Below are 13,767 nucleotides of genomic sequence, written 5' to 3' on the forward strand. Positions count from 1 at the left end.
ATGGAGCCCTAGACAGGAAGAAGCCATGGGTCCTTCTGAGCCTTCTACCCCTGCATTAACCAACGCACCTTCACTTTATATCTATTTTATATTTAAGATTTCATCTGCAAGAACAGCACGAGCCCCATTGCCTAGTGCAGACAGCACCTAGTAAATGCCCACACTGTGAGAGAGTTGCTGGGATAAATATCAGAGAAGCACAAGACATGGGGCTTGAGAATGACAGTCCTATAATCTAGTTTAGGAGACAGGCCTAACACATAGGAAATAACAGCCTCCTGCTTAGGGAGCAAACTGTCCACTGCTAACTGCCAGAACAGCTATTCTGGAAAGAGAGCAGTCCCTCAGGAGACAAGGATGGAAGAAGAAGGCTTATAATGGAAGGGCCCTTGGATTGGCAAAAAAAGAACGAGTTGGATTTGAAGAGCTGACAGGGTGAAGGTTAAGACTTTCTCCCAGTCTTTGTTAACGACATCAACATTGACTTAGTTGCACAAACTGACTTCTCCCGTACTTCTGCAGCCATTCCCGTGGATTCTATCACCACTGCCTTCTTCCATCCAGCCCCACCTCTCCGGCCCCAGCTCAAGCCCTCATCACTTCTGTTTTCAGAGCTGTGGCAGCCTCCTGGTGACCTCCCCACCCATCCACAAGTCCATTCTCCACATAGATGCCAGAGCGATGCTTCCAAAGCACAAGTCTGCGGATGTCACTCTCCTGCATAAAAAGTCCTAACTCTTCATGCAGCAGGCAAAGTTCCTCAAAACCTAACCCTGTCTTCCTCTCCAGACTGGTCCTCTGTCTCTTCCAGGTGCTGCCTGGAATTTGTGTTCCAGGCATACTGACAATCTCACCTATTTCTCAAAACCACAGATTTCTGTCTCCTGTCCAGTACAAACTCTGTTTCCTGATTGAAATGTCAAACTTTCACTCATCCTTCAAGTCACACCTCCAAAGTCACAGCTCCTGGGAAGCCTTCCCACCTGCCCCGAGGAGAAGGCCATGGGACTTTGGACCTACCACCATTAACTGCTTCTTGTTTTTCTCTTACCATTCCTGTGTTCTCCATGAAACTGTGAACACATCAGAGTCAGGCGCTATCTTGACCATTTCTTTACCCCTAGTTTTTATCAAAATGCCTGGTGTTTAATAAAACTCAGTTAATAATTATTCAATGAATGACTTCCAGGTGAGAGAAATCAAATAAATAAAACTTTTGGAACAGGAGATAAGTACATTTTGTGGAGAACAGTGAAGAGGTGAAAGTTGTCAAGAAAAACATCTACATTTCTACTAAAAAAGGGTTTCCCAGTTATAAGGTCTCTGTGTAATCAATGCAAGGAATAGATTAAACACACACACACACACACACACACACACACGCTCACACAGAAACAACATTTTAAAACAAGAAAGATATATCTTCATAATATCAGAAGATAAACGCCTACAGGTTCCCTGGGATGCAGAACTGGCTGTGATGTGCCATGAATGGATGACAGGAGGCTGAAACATGGATCCCTCAGCCCTCAGGACAGGCAAGTGGGGCCCCAGGCTCCCAGGTGCTCACCTCGGATGACATCAGCCTCATCTATTTCCTCCAGTGTAAAACACAAGCACCATTATTTTCTAAGTATACCATGCCATGAAAAAGACCAGGAAGCCCTAACTAGAAGAATATTTTCTTCTATCCATCCCAGGAAACAAGTATTAGTAAGTGACTTATAGCCTATCTTCATCCAGAGGACCAGTGAGTGGACTTCCATGGCTGCCTGTTAAATAGGCATTCTCCACTGAACACGGAATAAACATCATTAAAGAGGTAGACTTTCAAAAGGGTAGATTTCAACCAGAGTGTATACATTGATGCATTTTGCACAATCGTGCTTCTGCTACCTTGAAAATTCGTTAAGCTTAAATTAAGATAGAATTATGAACACAACTGAATGAATTGGATAGGATTCTCACTGTGAAAAAAAGAATCCTTTAGTTATGTGAAGAAATCAAAAGCTGGCAATGAGTTTTCCAAGTAACATTTGTTTTGTACTTTTCACACCCATTCCCATGTTCACAAACAGACTTTCAGCAAGCCAGACCAAAATCATGGAAGTTTTGAAACAATCATGCTTACTTGATAATTTTTAGATGTTAGTGATTTCAGGACAGTCACAACTTACACACCTCCAAATGGAGCATACATTGATAAAATGAAAACAATTTTGGCAGTATTATCCAAAGCTTTAAAAATGTTCACATCCTTGAACCTTACTAAAGGGAAAATAACCGAATAAATCAGAAGAAATAATGTCAAAACATTAGCATGAGTTGCCCCCAGGTGGAAGACTCTCAATGACTATTTTTTCCTTCCCAGTTTCATTCTATTTTACTTGACTATAATAAACGTATCTTACTTTAATAATCGGGGGAAAATAAATGAAAAAAAAATTCATTACTTTCAACCCAATAATTTTTCTTAAGGAGATGATTTTTCTTTTTAATTTTAAGAGTTTATTTGAGCAAAATTGATTTGAATCAGGCAGCACCAATCCAGAAGTGGTTAGGAGTGCTCCACCAACAGGGGCTTGGGGAGAGACTTTTATAGAGAAAAGGCAGAAGCAAAGTAAGGCAATCATTGTTTGGCTATAGCTCAAAGCCTAGTTGTCTGTTTGTGACTGGTCAGCCTTAGCGTTTTGATTTCATAACCATGAGGACTTTACAGGCTTAGACTTTGATTTGCTTACATAGGCCACCACAGCATTAAAGCTACACCAATTTAATAGCCTCCTTGTTTAATTAATTTAACAATTCCCCTCTTTTTGCTATCTTCTCATACATGAGAGACTGACCAAACATTTGCTATTAGTGCCTCTCTCAATCACCATCAAAGTTAAGTTGTTCTTGTCTCATTGTCTCACAGATTATGATGTCAGATCCACAGAAGAATTGTTTTTGCTGTTCATCTCGTTGTTCATCTAGCTTCTGTTTCTCCAAGTGCAGCAAGACCATCTGATGTACTGCTGATGGCTACAAACATGCATTTAAGACCTTTGATAGAAAATAGCACTCCAGGGGCCTCCCTGGTGGTGCAGTGGTTGGGAATCCGCCTGCCAATGCAGGGAACATGGGTTTGATCCCTGGTCCGGGAAGATCCCACATGCCGCAGAGCAACTAAGCCCGTGCGCCACAACTACTGAGCCTGTGCTCTAGAGCCCACGAGCCACAACTACTGAGCCCGCGTGCCACAACTACTGAAGCCTGCGCGCCTAGAGCCCACGCTCCACAACAAAAAAGCCACCGCGCACCGCAACGAAGAGTAGCCCCCAGTCGCCGCAACTAGAGAAAGCCCGCGCGCAGCAACAAAGACCCAACACAGTCAAAACTAAATAAATTAAATAAATAAATTTTTTTTAAAAAAAGAGAAAGAAAATAGCACTCCGGGGAGACTATAATGATAACTATTAGGAGGATAATACCAAGAGACTTAAGTATACTCCTTAGCCAGGGACCCCATGAACCAAACCAGCTGATATCAAATAAATCAAAGAAGGTACATGAAAGGGCATCAACCTGTTTCAGCCAAGTGGCTTATTTGTTAATTTCTTGTATTTGCTACAATACCAAAGGTGTTGATCTAGGTATAGCAGAAGGTATTTGCTATGGCATAGACTGCTTTTTCAGCCAAGTAATCTAAAGCAATTCTATCACGTAAAACTGCCTTAGCAAGAAAGTCTAGGGACTTCTGTTGTGCAGTTATGGCCTTACCGGTAGATTCTGTGATAGTTGCCAGAGTTAAGGAGCATTGTCTTCCTATGCATTAACAGAGAGGAAAAGCAAGTAGTAAAAACTCAAAAGGAATAAAGTTTTCACACTGGAGATGAAGATCTTGATCCGTGATCTTGGGAGAGCTGTCCACCTCAAGATGCCATCTGCTTCTGGGAAGTAACCTTCCTAGTCAATTTTAATTTTAGATCTCCAGCTGGTATGCAGTTCCAAGAGTCTGGAGAAGCCCTTTTTAACTGGGGGATGTAGACCCAAGGTTCAAGTCCCTAAAATTCAGCTGCCATCTGGGTAGTGGGGAGGACCTGGTATGGTCCCTTTCAAGGAGATTCAAGGGCAGTCTTTGTTCTTAGTGATTCCAAATCAGAAGGATGGCAGAAAATTGGAATCATTAGTTTGGAGAGCTGTAGCCAGATATTTGAGGAAACTAGAATTCAGGATCCAGTCAGTTTACTGGTATATAACAAAACCTCAAAGACAATGAACAGGACTAGAATCCGATATCCACAAGATTGTGTTATAATTTTCTATGAAATATAATTATTTCCTCTACAATCACCCTCATTTCTATCAAAGATAATCATAGTAAGACAAATTTGTTTGCAAGTGTAGTCTCATTAAATTTGGCCTGATTATTCAGATAAATGCAGCAAGAATAGTGACTGACCATAGAGATTCTCTTTTAAATCTGCTTTGCGGGAACTTTTCATAAGGAATCTTAGATTGGACTTTTAAAAGCCTCTCCAGGCTAAGAAACCAGGCCAAGAACTCAACATTAAACTTCACCTGGCATACCTACAGATGTGAGTGAATTCCTCTCTTTCTGAGGGTACCCTAAGGTTCTGGGCCTGCCAGGAAGTGGGTTTCCTTATTCACCTGGTAGGGCTTCCAGGAATCCTTAAGCAAGGTAAGAGGCCAGTTTTTCCAAGGGGCTTTTATTGGCTCCATAGAGTCAACCTGAGTTCCTTAAAGGTATCAGGTCAAATCTGATTTTATGCATATTCTCAAATATGACATTCTAGTCAAAGCTTTGGTAATATAACCAATGTTTCCAATTGTATCTTATTATAAGAAGAAAATATTCTTATTGAACTTATGCAAATAACTATATTGCCATGAAAATAAGAATACACAACAACTTTCTAAATTCTGGAGGGATTGGGTAGGGAGAAAAAGTAAATGTTCCAGTTCTGTTTATAAATGTATACTTTACAAAATTACTCTAAGTCATAGATAGCTTAAGAGAAAAAGAGAAAAAGTTTTCCTTAAATCTGGGAGGTAGGGGGGAAAGAATATTAAAGATCCAGCAATGTCTCAAAGAAAAAGTTGTAAAAAAAATTATAATCATCCTCATCAGTTCATTCAATCCCATGTTATTAATTCTTGTTCTGCTGAAAACAGTTTTCCCATTAGTTCTGGAAATTCTCACCCAAGTCACTTTTATGGTCTTTATCAGGAACTTATATTCTAGAGTACTTGTCAGAGTCCTTCCCATGAATCTCTCTAAAGATGAAATACCTTTGCAAAAGCATCACAGTAAGACAATAACTGTAAATGATAAAAAAAAATCTTTAAAATGGCCATGGACTAAGATCTGATGAGAGTGCATTTGATAAGGAAATGTAGTTATCTCTATAGTATACAATAATTTAGGATAATAATTGGACTATTAGAGTGTTGACAAATTTCTAGAAACTTTAAACAATTTCTAGAATACCTATATTAGTAACATATATCCAAAAACATATAACCTAAGAAGGTTTGTCATTCCTTACTATTTGACAATGCACCCCACATAATTTAACATACCAAAAAAACATAATTAGTTTAACATCTCTCTTTTACAAGGTGAGAAACAAATCCTTTGAGATCTTCCAGGCTTCCTCTGGGAAATTTCAAAGTTACTTTGAGGTCAAAAAGACTGCACTTATATTTTGATTTTGGGAAGTTTGTCAAAATGTCAAAAGGTTTGAACATTTGACTAAATAGGATCTCATATCATTATGAAATAATACTTAATTATCAATTTAACTAAATTGACAGTAGAAGATTTTAAAAGCAAACACAGAAGGTTACAAAGCTGTAAACAAAACTTAGATCTTTTAATATTGAGAAGACTGGGTTTTCTTAAGTAAGTAATCAAAGACCTGATAAAGACAAAGTAAAGCACAATAAATTATTTTGGAAGACACCAAATCTTTGCTTTCCAGGTAGATTACCCAAAAAGTTAAACAACAACAACAATAACAACAAACTTTCACAATCAAGAGGAAACCAACATTCGAAGAAAACTCTGTCCTTTTAACAGGGAGAAAGCCAAATTCTAATTCTGTACCAGTGTACGTCTAATATTAAAACTCATACTTTAAAATTTTAAATAAATCCATTCTCTTTTTAGTCAGCTTGACCACACATAAAATTCCTTTCCCAAGATTCTTTTCCACAAAACTTTTACAACTTTCTTTTTTTTTTAAATATCCATTCAGGTTTTGTCCTACGTTTTTCTCTTCCTCATCTGGAACAACCAGTCATTTTACTTTCCTTACCTACTTTTCACACAGTTGTTTCCTTTAACTTTTATTTTTCTAAGTAGTTTTAATTACATTTATTGATTAGAATCCTTAACCCTTAGAATCCTTTATTCCTAATAAAAACTAAGAAGTAAGCAATTGTGGACTGTTACAGTAGCATTCTGTGGATTGGCCAATTCATAAATATATTTCACAATTTCTAGAAGTATATTCTTCCTCATAGTAAAATTTTCAATGTGTTACAAAATGTGTCTACTAATAGATCCAAATATCTTTAGCTCCTCTCTAAAAGGAAGTCAAAAGTGGATAAACCTATGTCAGTAATTTATGTTTCAGTACTTTATTTTATTTGGAAATGATCTGGCTATTCAATGATATCTATCATTTAACTGATCTCAACATAACTTTAAGGTTTCAATTTATCAAAAATATTTTGGAAATTATTTTTAAGTAGACATATCTTAAAGCATTATTATTGTTGAAAAGTTTATTTATAAGCTTTAACCTTACTTACATCTATTTAACTTACTTGTTCTTAACAATTATGTTTAGATTACTCATGAAAATTTCATGAGACATTAAACAGCTAACCATCATCTTAAGTTATCTTTCTTGCTGACAAATTCTGTAACAGAGAAGACATGAGCTTATTTGACTTTTAGTAAACCTAGGTAGAATGAAAGCATTCTATTTAATACTGTAACTCTAAAGACATGCCTGTTTTAATTAAACCAACAGGCTTAAACTAGCTTTCATTTGTCAAAGATTATCCTAGATCACATGAAATTGAAAGACATTTGGGTTAGTTTCTATATTTCTGAGAGTATACTTGATTTATATAAATGTTTGTCTTTAAGCCAATTAAATAGAGCTCTTTACCAATTAATTTTGGCAATACCATTAGGAGGTAGAAAAATACCACATATCTATAACATACATACATAGACATACATAAACATACAGACAAATGCAGAACTCTCATAGCTTTCATTTTAAAATTTTAACCATGAGACAGGTACAATAATATAAAACTCACTAGTTTATAAAAGAATATTTGGATACAAATTGTGTTTCTGGTGAATAGAGTAAGTTAAGGTTACCTCTCTGATAGCTAAGGCTCTTACTAATATTTGTGGTAAAGACTTCAAGACTTTTAATTCAGCTAATTTCCAAAAAAAATTTTTGTTTTTCTAGATCAGAATTACCTCCTTGAAGTTTGCATCTCAAGAGGTGGCTGTAGGTTCCTAGAGAAGACCAGGTAGAACATTTACATCTCAAAGGCACAGAGAAAGGAAGGGCTATCTCCAAAAAGGACTCTTTTTCCCCCTAAATCCAGATCTTCCACAATATCAGCAAGCCTTTTGAGATGAACAGGGGATATTCTTGGACTGGATAAAAAAAGGATAGGTGGCTTCAAATTGTTTCTTGAGCCGAATTTCTGTTCTCGTCAAGACTCAATTTGTAAGACAAGCACAGTTGTTTTTAATTCCTTAAAGAATTGGGTTGCACAACCAAGAGGTTGACCCACCCACCCAACTACATCATCCTCAGTTTGCTTGGTTATATCAGGGAGAAGATCTTCAACTAAGATGGAAACCAAAAGATTCCTGTGTTATAGCTTGAGAGCCGTGTGTCATTGAAATGCTTGAGTAAACCCTTCCACAAGGGCTTCAAAATGTTTTCTTTCCCTCTGGATACACAGTTTCATTTTAGTCTAGGAGAGAAGGCCTAAAAAAAAAGTTCCTACCAGGCTCTGAATATCAGCTTCTAATTTGGCCAACTTCTGACCATAGAGCTATTAAAAAAAAACAAACAAACACACACACAACAAAAAAAACCCTTTTGAATGTCTTGTTAGCTTTCAATCAGGGCAAATAGTAAAGTTTCCTGGCAGTACTGAACAATCCCTTGGATGAAGAGGCATTCCCCAAAGAGGGTGCAAAAGATACGATCCTCCCAAGACTCAGGACTCCTCCCAAAGATAAGCAAAAAAAAGAAAGACTTAGAAAGTTCCCTTGAGAGCTGACAACAGTCAGTAGGACCCTAGCTGCAAATGGAGTGCAACCCACAGTCCTGTACAGTCATATTTTGGGGGCCCCACCTAACAGATGTCAAGCCAAGTTCTCAGGACACAAATTGAGACAAACAAGAAGGCAATAGATGTCCCTGGGAAACCAAGGATTGGTAACTGTTTTTTTCCTGCCAATCTGGATTTGGAAAGGAAGGGACAACGTGAAATTTTACCTTTCTCTCTTGAGCAGACACCACAGACATCTGGGCGAGCTGACTTTGGTAAGGATTCTTACCCTTTGTGGGCTTCTGCCAGTTTTCCCAGGATGCCCTCTGCAGGTCCTGGAGAGAGTGGGGTGTCCCAGCGGGACTCCTCCTGGTCACCAGAAACTGAGGCTTCACACTGGACCCAGTCCAGTTTAAGTCAGAACCAGTCCAACCCCGGACCCAGTCTGGTTTCTCAAGTAGACACAGGCCAACTTCAGCAGTTTCCAGAAAGAAATGTTCAAATAAAGTCTGAAAGCTCATAATGCAGAAGCTGTGGATGGAGGATGGAGGGACCTTACCCACCACCTCCAAAGGCAGGGAGGAAGCAGCAACCCAAGGGGCTCTGCAGGTGCCTTCACTGCTGTTGCTCGTTGTTCCTGAGGGCCTTCGGGGGTCTCCTTGGGTTCCCTCTTATGTCCCCAGACCTGTGAAAAGATAAACTGAGGCATATTAAAATTTTTAAGAGTTTATTTGAGCAAAACTCAATTCAAATCTATCAGTGCCAAACCGGAAATGGTTAGGAGCGCTCCTAAGGAGATAATTTCAAGTGGAGAAAAATATTTGTATGGATAAATTATTCACAGTAGGAAAAAATTTTGAAAACAACTTAAATGTTCAACAGTAGGAATTCCACAAAATGAAAGATTATGTAGTCATTTTAAAAGATTTACAGAGCTTGAAATAATATGGAAAAATACTTATGAAACAAATTAAGTGAGAAAAGGTGTAACACAAAATTTTTTGTTCTGTGATATAGACTTTACTATGTAAAATTGTATACGAGAAAGAGACAAAAGTAAATCCATTAAAATGTTAAAAATGGTTCTGTCTGAGAAGGTAGTTAGGGGTGATTTTTATTTTCTTTTTTATACTTTTCTGTATTTTTCTAAATTTCTCATAATTAGCTAATAGTGATTTTAATATTAGGGAAAAAACAGGTTTTTTAAAAGTAAACTGTGCCTAACATTTTAAAATACAGATGAATTTATGCAATTGGCTGGAGAAAATTAAATCTTCAACCACTGCCATTTTTCTTCTGGATGAATTCAACTAATAGGAAATCATATCATTTTATTGTAAAAATATATATTTTTTATACCATTTTAATACAAAAAGAAGTGATTTTAACTTAAGACAAACTTAAGGTAGAATCGTTTACTCATGATTGTACCCAGATGCAGAAAATTTTGATGGGTTATTGAAAGTAGAGATGACTTACATAACAAAATCAATCAATTTATAATCTCATTATGGGGCTCATTAATTTTTAAAAGCTCTGATGGACACCTAACCAGGTGATTAGACGTGGTGTTCCTAATGGTGGGACAAACTGACATTCTGTGTCTCCTTATGGGATGCTTCATTTACAGATGGGGTGTCCAAACCAAGACGTTCTTGACACTGAAAGGCACTATTTATAGTTACACTGGCACAGGAGACAAACGGGAATAAATGATCACCCTACTGATGAGGTATTTTGGCCAAAAGTATTTAATATTTATGTAATCAAGACTTTAGACCTAACTTTTCATTTACAAGAAACACAGGTGATGGAAGTACGAGTGAAATGACCCCAAGAGGAAACAGATGGACAAAGCCAGTATGTGGGACATCCTACAAGACAACTGGTCTCACCAAAAAGTCAATACGCTGGGGAAAAATGTTGGGATGAGTGGGACATTTTAGATTTAAAGAGATAAAACCAAATGTAATATATGAACCTTGGTTGGTTCTTGGAGAAAATTGACTCTAGAGTTGGCATCAGAGGGACCTAGAGAATTATTCTTCATTTTTATATGCAGGATAACACGATGTGATTATGTGTGAGAATGTCCTTTTTGTAGGAGATACATGCTAAAATATTTAAAGTAAAATGTCATGATGTCTGCAATTTATTATTAAAAAGCTTATCCCCTCAGTATATATGCATACTTAAATACATATGCATATATATAAAATTAAAAAATGGAAAAAATATTAACAATTCTTTACAGTTGTTTATTATACTATTCTTCTAATTTTTTAATGTTTGAAATGTTTATGATAAAAATTGGGGGCAAATAATGCACTTAGAAAAATATTCACAGATATCTATGTTTGCTTGTATGCATTTTGATTTATACCTAGTGTATTCTGAATCTTCTTGGAGTAGAATTTTTATCCTATCCTGTCTGATGTCATTTACTGGACTTTATTTTTATGTGTACTTTGGGATTTGGGAGATTATATTACATATGTGTCTTGATGAAAGAAATGTGCAATTATTGCAAATTGAGTATGAACGTTATCCTTTAGCGATCTTTCCACATCTATCTTTTCTAATCAGAGTAGGGCTTATAAATTAAACATATCCTTTTAATCTGCTCATACATTACTATGCAGAGTGTGTGTGTGTGCGTGCGTGTGTGTGTGTGTGTGTGTGTATTTAAACCCCAGTCTGGCATTTCCTTTTGAAATATTGTTATGGCAGAACATTATTATAGTTATTGATCATTCCAAGAGAGTTGTGAGGATTCATGCAACTTTATAAAAAACATGAAAAACAAAATCTAAGTTTAGAGTACCCCTACTCTATCACAACCAAAATAGAAATTTCCAAGGCAATACTTCAAGAGGCTCATATCTCACCATTTTTTAAAAAAAATTTTACAAGGTTGTCTAAGCTCCCACAGGAATGAGTTTTTCATTACGGACCTAGGTGATATGGAACATAGTCTGGTGACTTGTCTTCCCCCATATCACAGGACAATCTGATGAGGAGACCAGCCCATCCAAAGTGTGAGATCAAGGGCTCTGATTAGAGGGTAAGACATTTTCTTCCATGCCATCATTTCCCAAAGTGTGACCGACAGAGCTAAAAGTTATTTCTTGGAAAAAAAAATCCTAATAAAATAAGTTAGGGAAATTATGGGTTAAGTCAAGTTAAACTAATTTCTTTACTGCAGAACTTCTTAGAATGTTAAATATACTAATGTACTTTGTCGACTTCCACCAGGGGATACACCATTTCCAAAATGTAGTGCCCACAAAATTCTTTTTATTGTTGGAATTCTATTTCAGGAAACCAGTGTTCTGAGAAAAAAGTCTCAGAGATGCTGTTAGAAGATGCTTATCTGCTTAAAAATTCTCCCCACCTCTGACTCTCACCCTCTTCATAGTGAAAAATAGTTACAGCTTATTAAGCATTTGCTATGTGTGAGAGAGGTATTTCACAGGTAAGAAAACTGGAAACTGAAGCTCAGAGAGGTTATGTTATCTGCACAGGGTCCCAGAGACATGAAATGTCAGTTGCTATACTCACCCAGGTCTGACCCCAAAGTTCATGCTTCTCTCACATCATCAAATTGACCACTTGGGGGAAAAAGGTCAATTCTTTAAAAGTGGGATAGAGAGGACTTCCCTGGTGGTCCAGTGGTTAAGAATCCACCTTCCAATGCAGGGGATGCAGGTTCGATCCCTGATCAAGGAACTAAGATCCCACATGCCACGGGGAAACTAAGCCCGCAGCTCTAGAGCCCACACGCGCCACAACTAGAGAGCCCACACACCGCAACTACTGAGCCCGTGCACTCTGGAGCCCACGCCCACAACTAGAGAGAGGCTCATGTGCTGCAACGAAAGATCCCTTGAGCCACAACTAAGACCCACTGCAGCCAAATAAATAAATAAATATTTTTTTAAAAAAGTGGGATAGAAAATAATTTTAAGAAGTCTAGTTGTAATCTAAAACCCATAATAGACTTTTGAATATATGATCAGTGAGGCCTCTCTGTGGCTGGGATGTAACTTAGCCACCAGTGTGGTTGGGTCTCTATATTCTGTCTCAGAGGAGACCCCATAGTTTGTTTTGAAATTTAACCACCTGCATTATCTGTAATTCACCAGAATGGAGAGATAGGACATCTTCCTTGCACTTTGAAATGCCTTTTCCTCATTGCCTCTGAGCAGAGCTGGCACAAGTCTTTGCATCACAGGCCAAAACCCCCATGTCAGAAGGTAAAGGGAAGGTTCCCAGAGGACCGAGCAGAGGGTGAGTGTAGTGGAAAAACATCAACCCTGCCAGAAACCACAGGCCAAAATCTGGGACTTCATCAAAGAATAATAATCACTTGGGATTATTCTACCATTGCAAAGACCCTGTCCCTAGGGCCCCTGGTTTGCCAACTAGAGAATAAGGAACTCGTTTTTCTAACTCCTCTCTCACTTCTGACTTACTGTGCATTCCTACCAGACAGAAAGCAAGAAGAGCTCTCAGAGGCTGCAAAACGGTCCTGAATTTTCTTGATCTCAGCACCCTCCAGTAGAAATACACATATGTATGTAACGTAACCCACATATATATTTTTAAATTTTCCACTAGCAACATTTTAAAAAGTACAAAGAAACAAGTGAAATACTAGAAATATTTTATCAATATTCAAATTTCATAAGATTGATAGTTGATGAAGTAGATTCACATACCCAAGTAGTTCCAATCACACTTAAAAGTCTTCCAGTAACGGACTTGAGCATCAGTTTAAAAGTATATGTGTAGGGAGTCAAGATGGCAGGGTGGGAAGACACGGAGTTTGCATCTCCCCACAACTAGGGTGCCTGCTCGACACTAGGGGTGACCCTGGCACCCAAGGAGACAGGAAGAACCCCCAAGCAAACCGGTAAGACGTGGGGGGCTGATGGGGGGAGGAGAAGTGGAGGCCATACAGGACTGGCACCCCAGAGGGGTGGCTAAGAGGGGGGAGGGGTTCCCACGCCAGGAGGGACCCTCAGGGGCTTGGATCGAGGGGAGAGCGCCCAGCATTTCCCGTGTCCAATTGGCTGGGGAAGTCTGCCTGGCTCTTGGGCTGGGTCCTACACCCTCAGAGGTCCCCTCTGGGCCAGGTTGGTCCTGGAGGTGTAGGGGGGAGGCCAGGAGAGAACAGGAGAGGCAGGCGGGAGGGACCGAAGAGCTGGAGAGGAGGGGAGGGCATTTGCTCCACCTACTGGGGCACAGGGAGCCTGCTGGGCTCCCAGGTTGGTCCCTTGCCCTCCAAAGTACCCTCCGAGCTGTGTGAGTCCTGGGGGCATAAGAGGGAGGCTGGGGAGATCAGCAGAGGCAGGTGGGAGGGGCTCTCCAGGACGAGAGGAGCAGGAGAGGAGGGGAGGGCATTTGCCCCGCCCGCTGGGGCGGGGGGAGCCTGCTGAG

This window comes from Eubalaena glacialis, chromosome 4 (assembly GCF_028564815.1).
Source record: "Eubalaena glacialis isolate mEubGla1 chromosome 4, mEubGla1.1.hap2.+ XY, whole genome shotgun sequence".
In the NCBI taxonomy this organism is placed as follows: Eukaryota; Metazoa; Chordata; class Mammalia; order Artiodactyla; family Balaenidae; genus Eubalaena; species Eubalaena glacialis.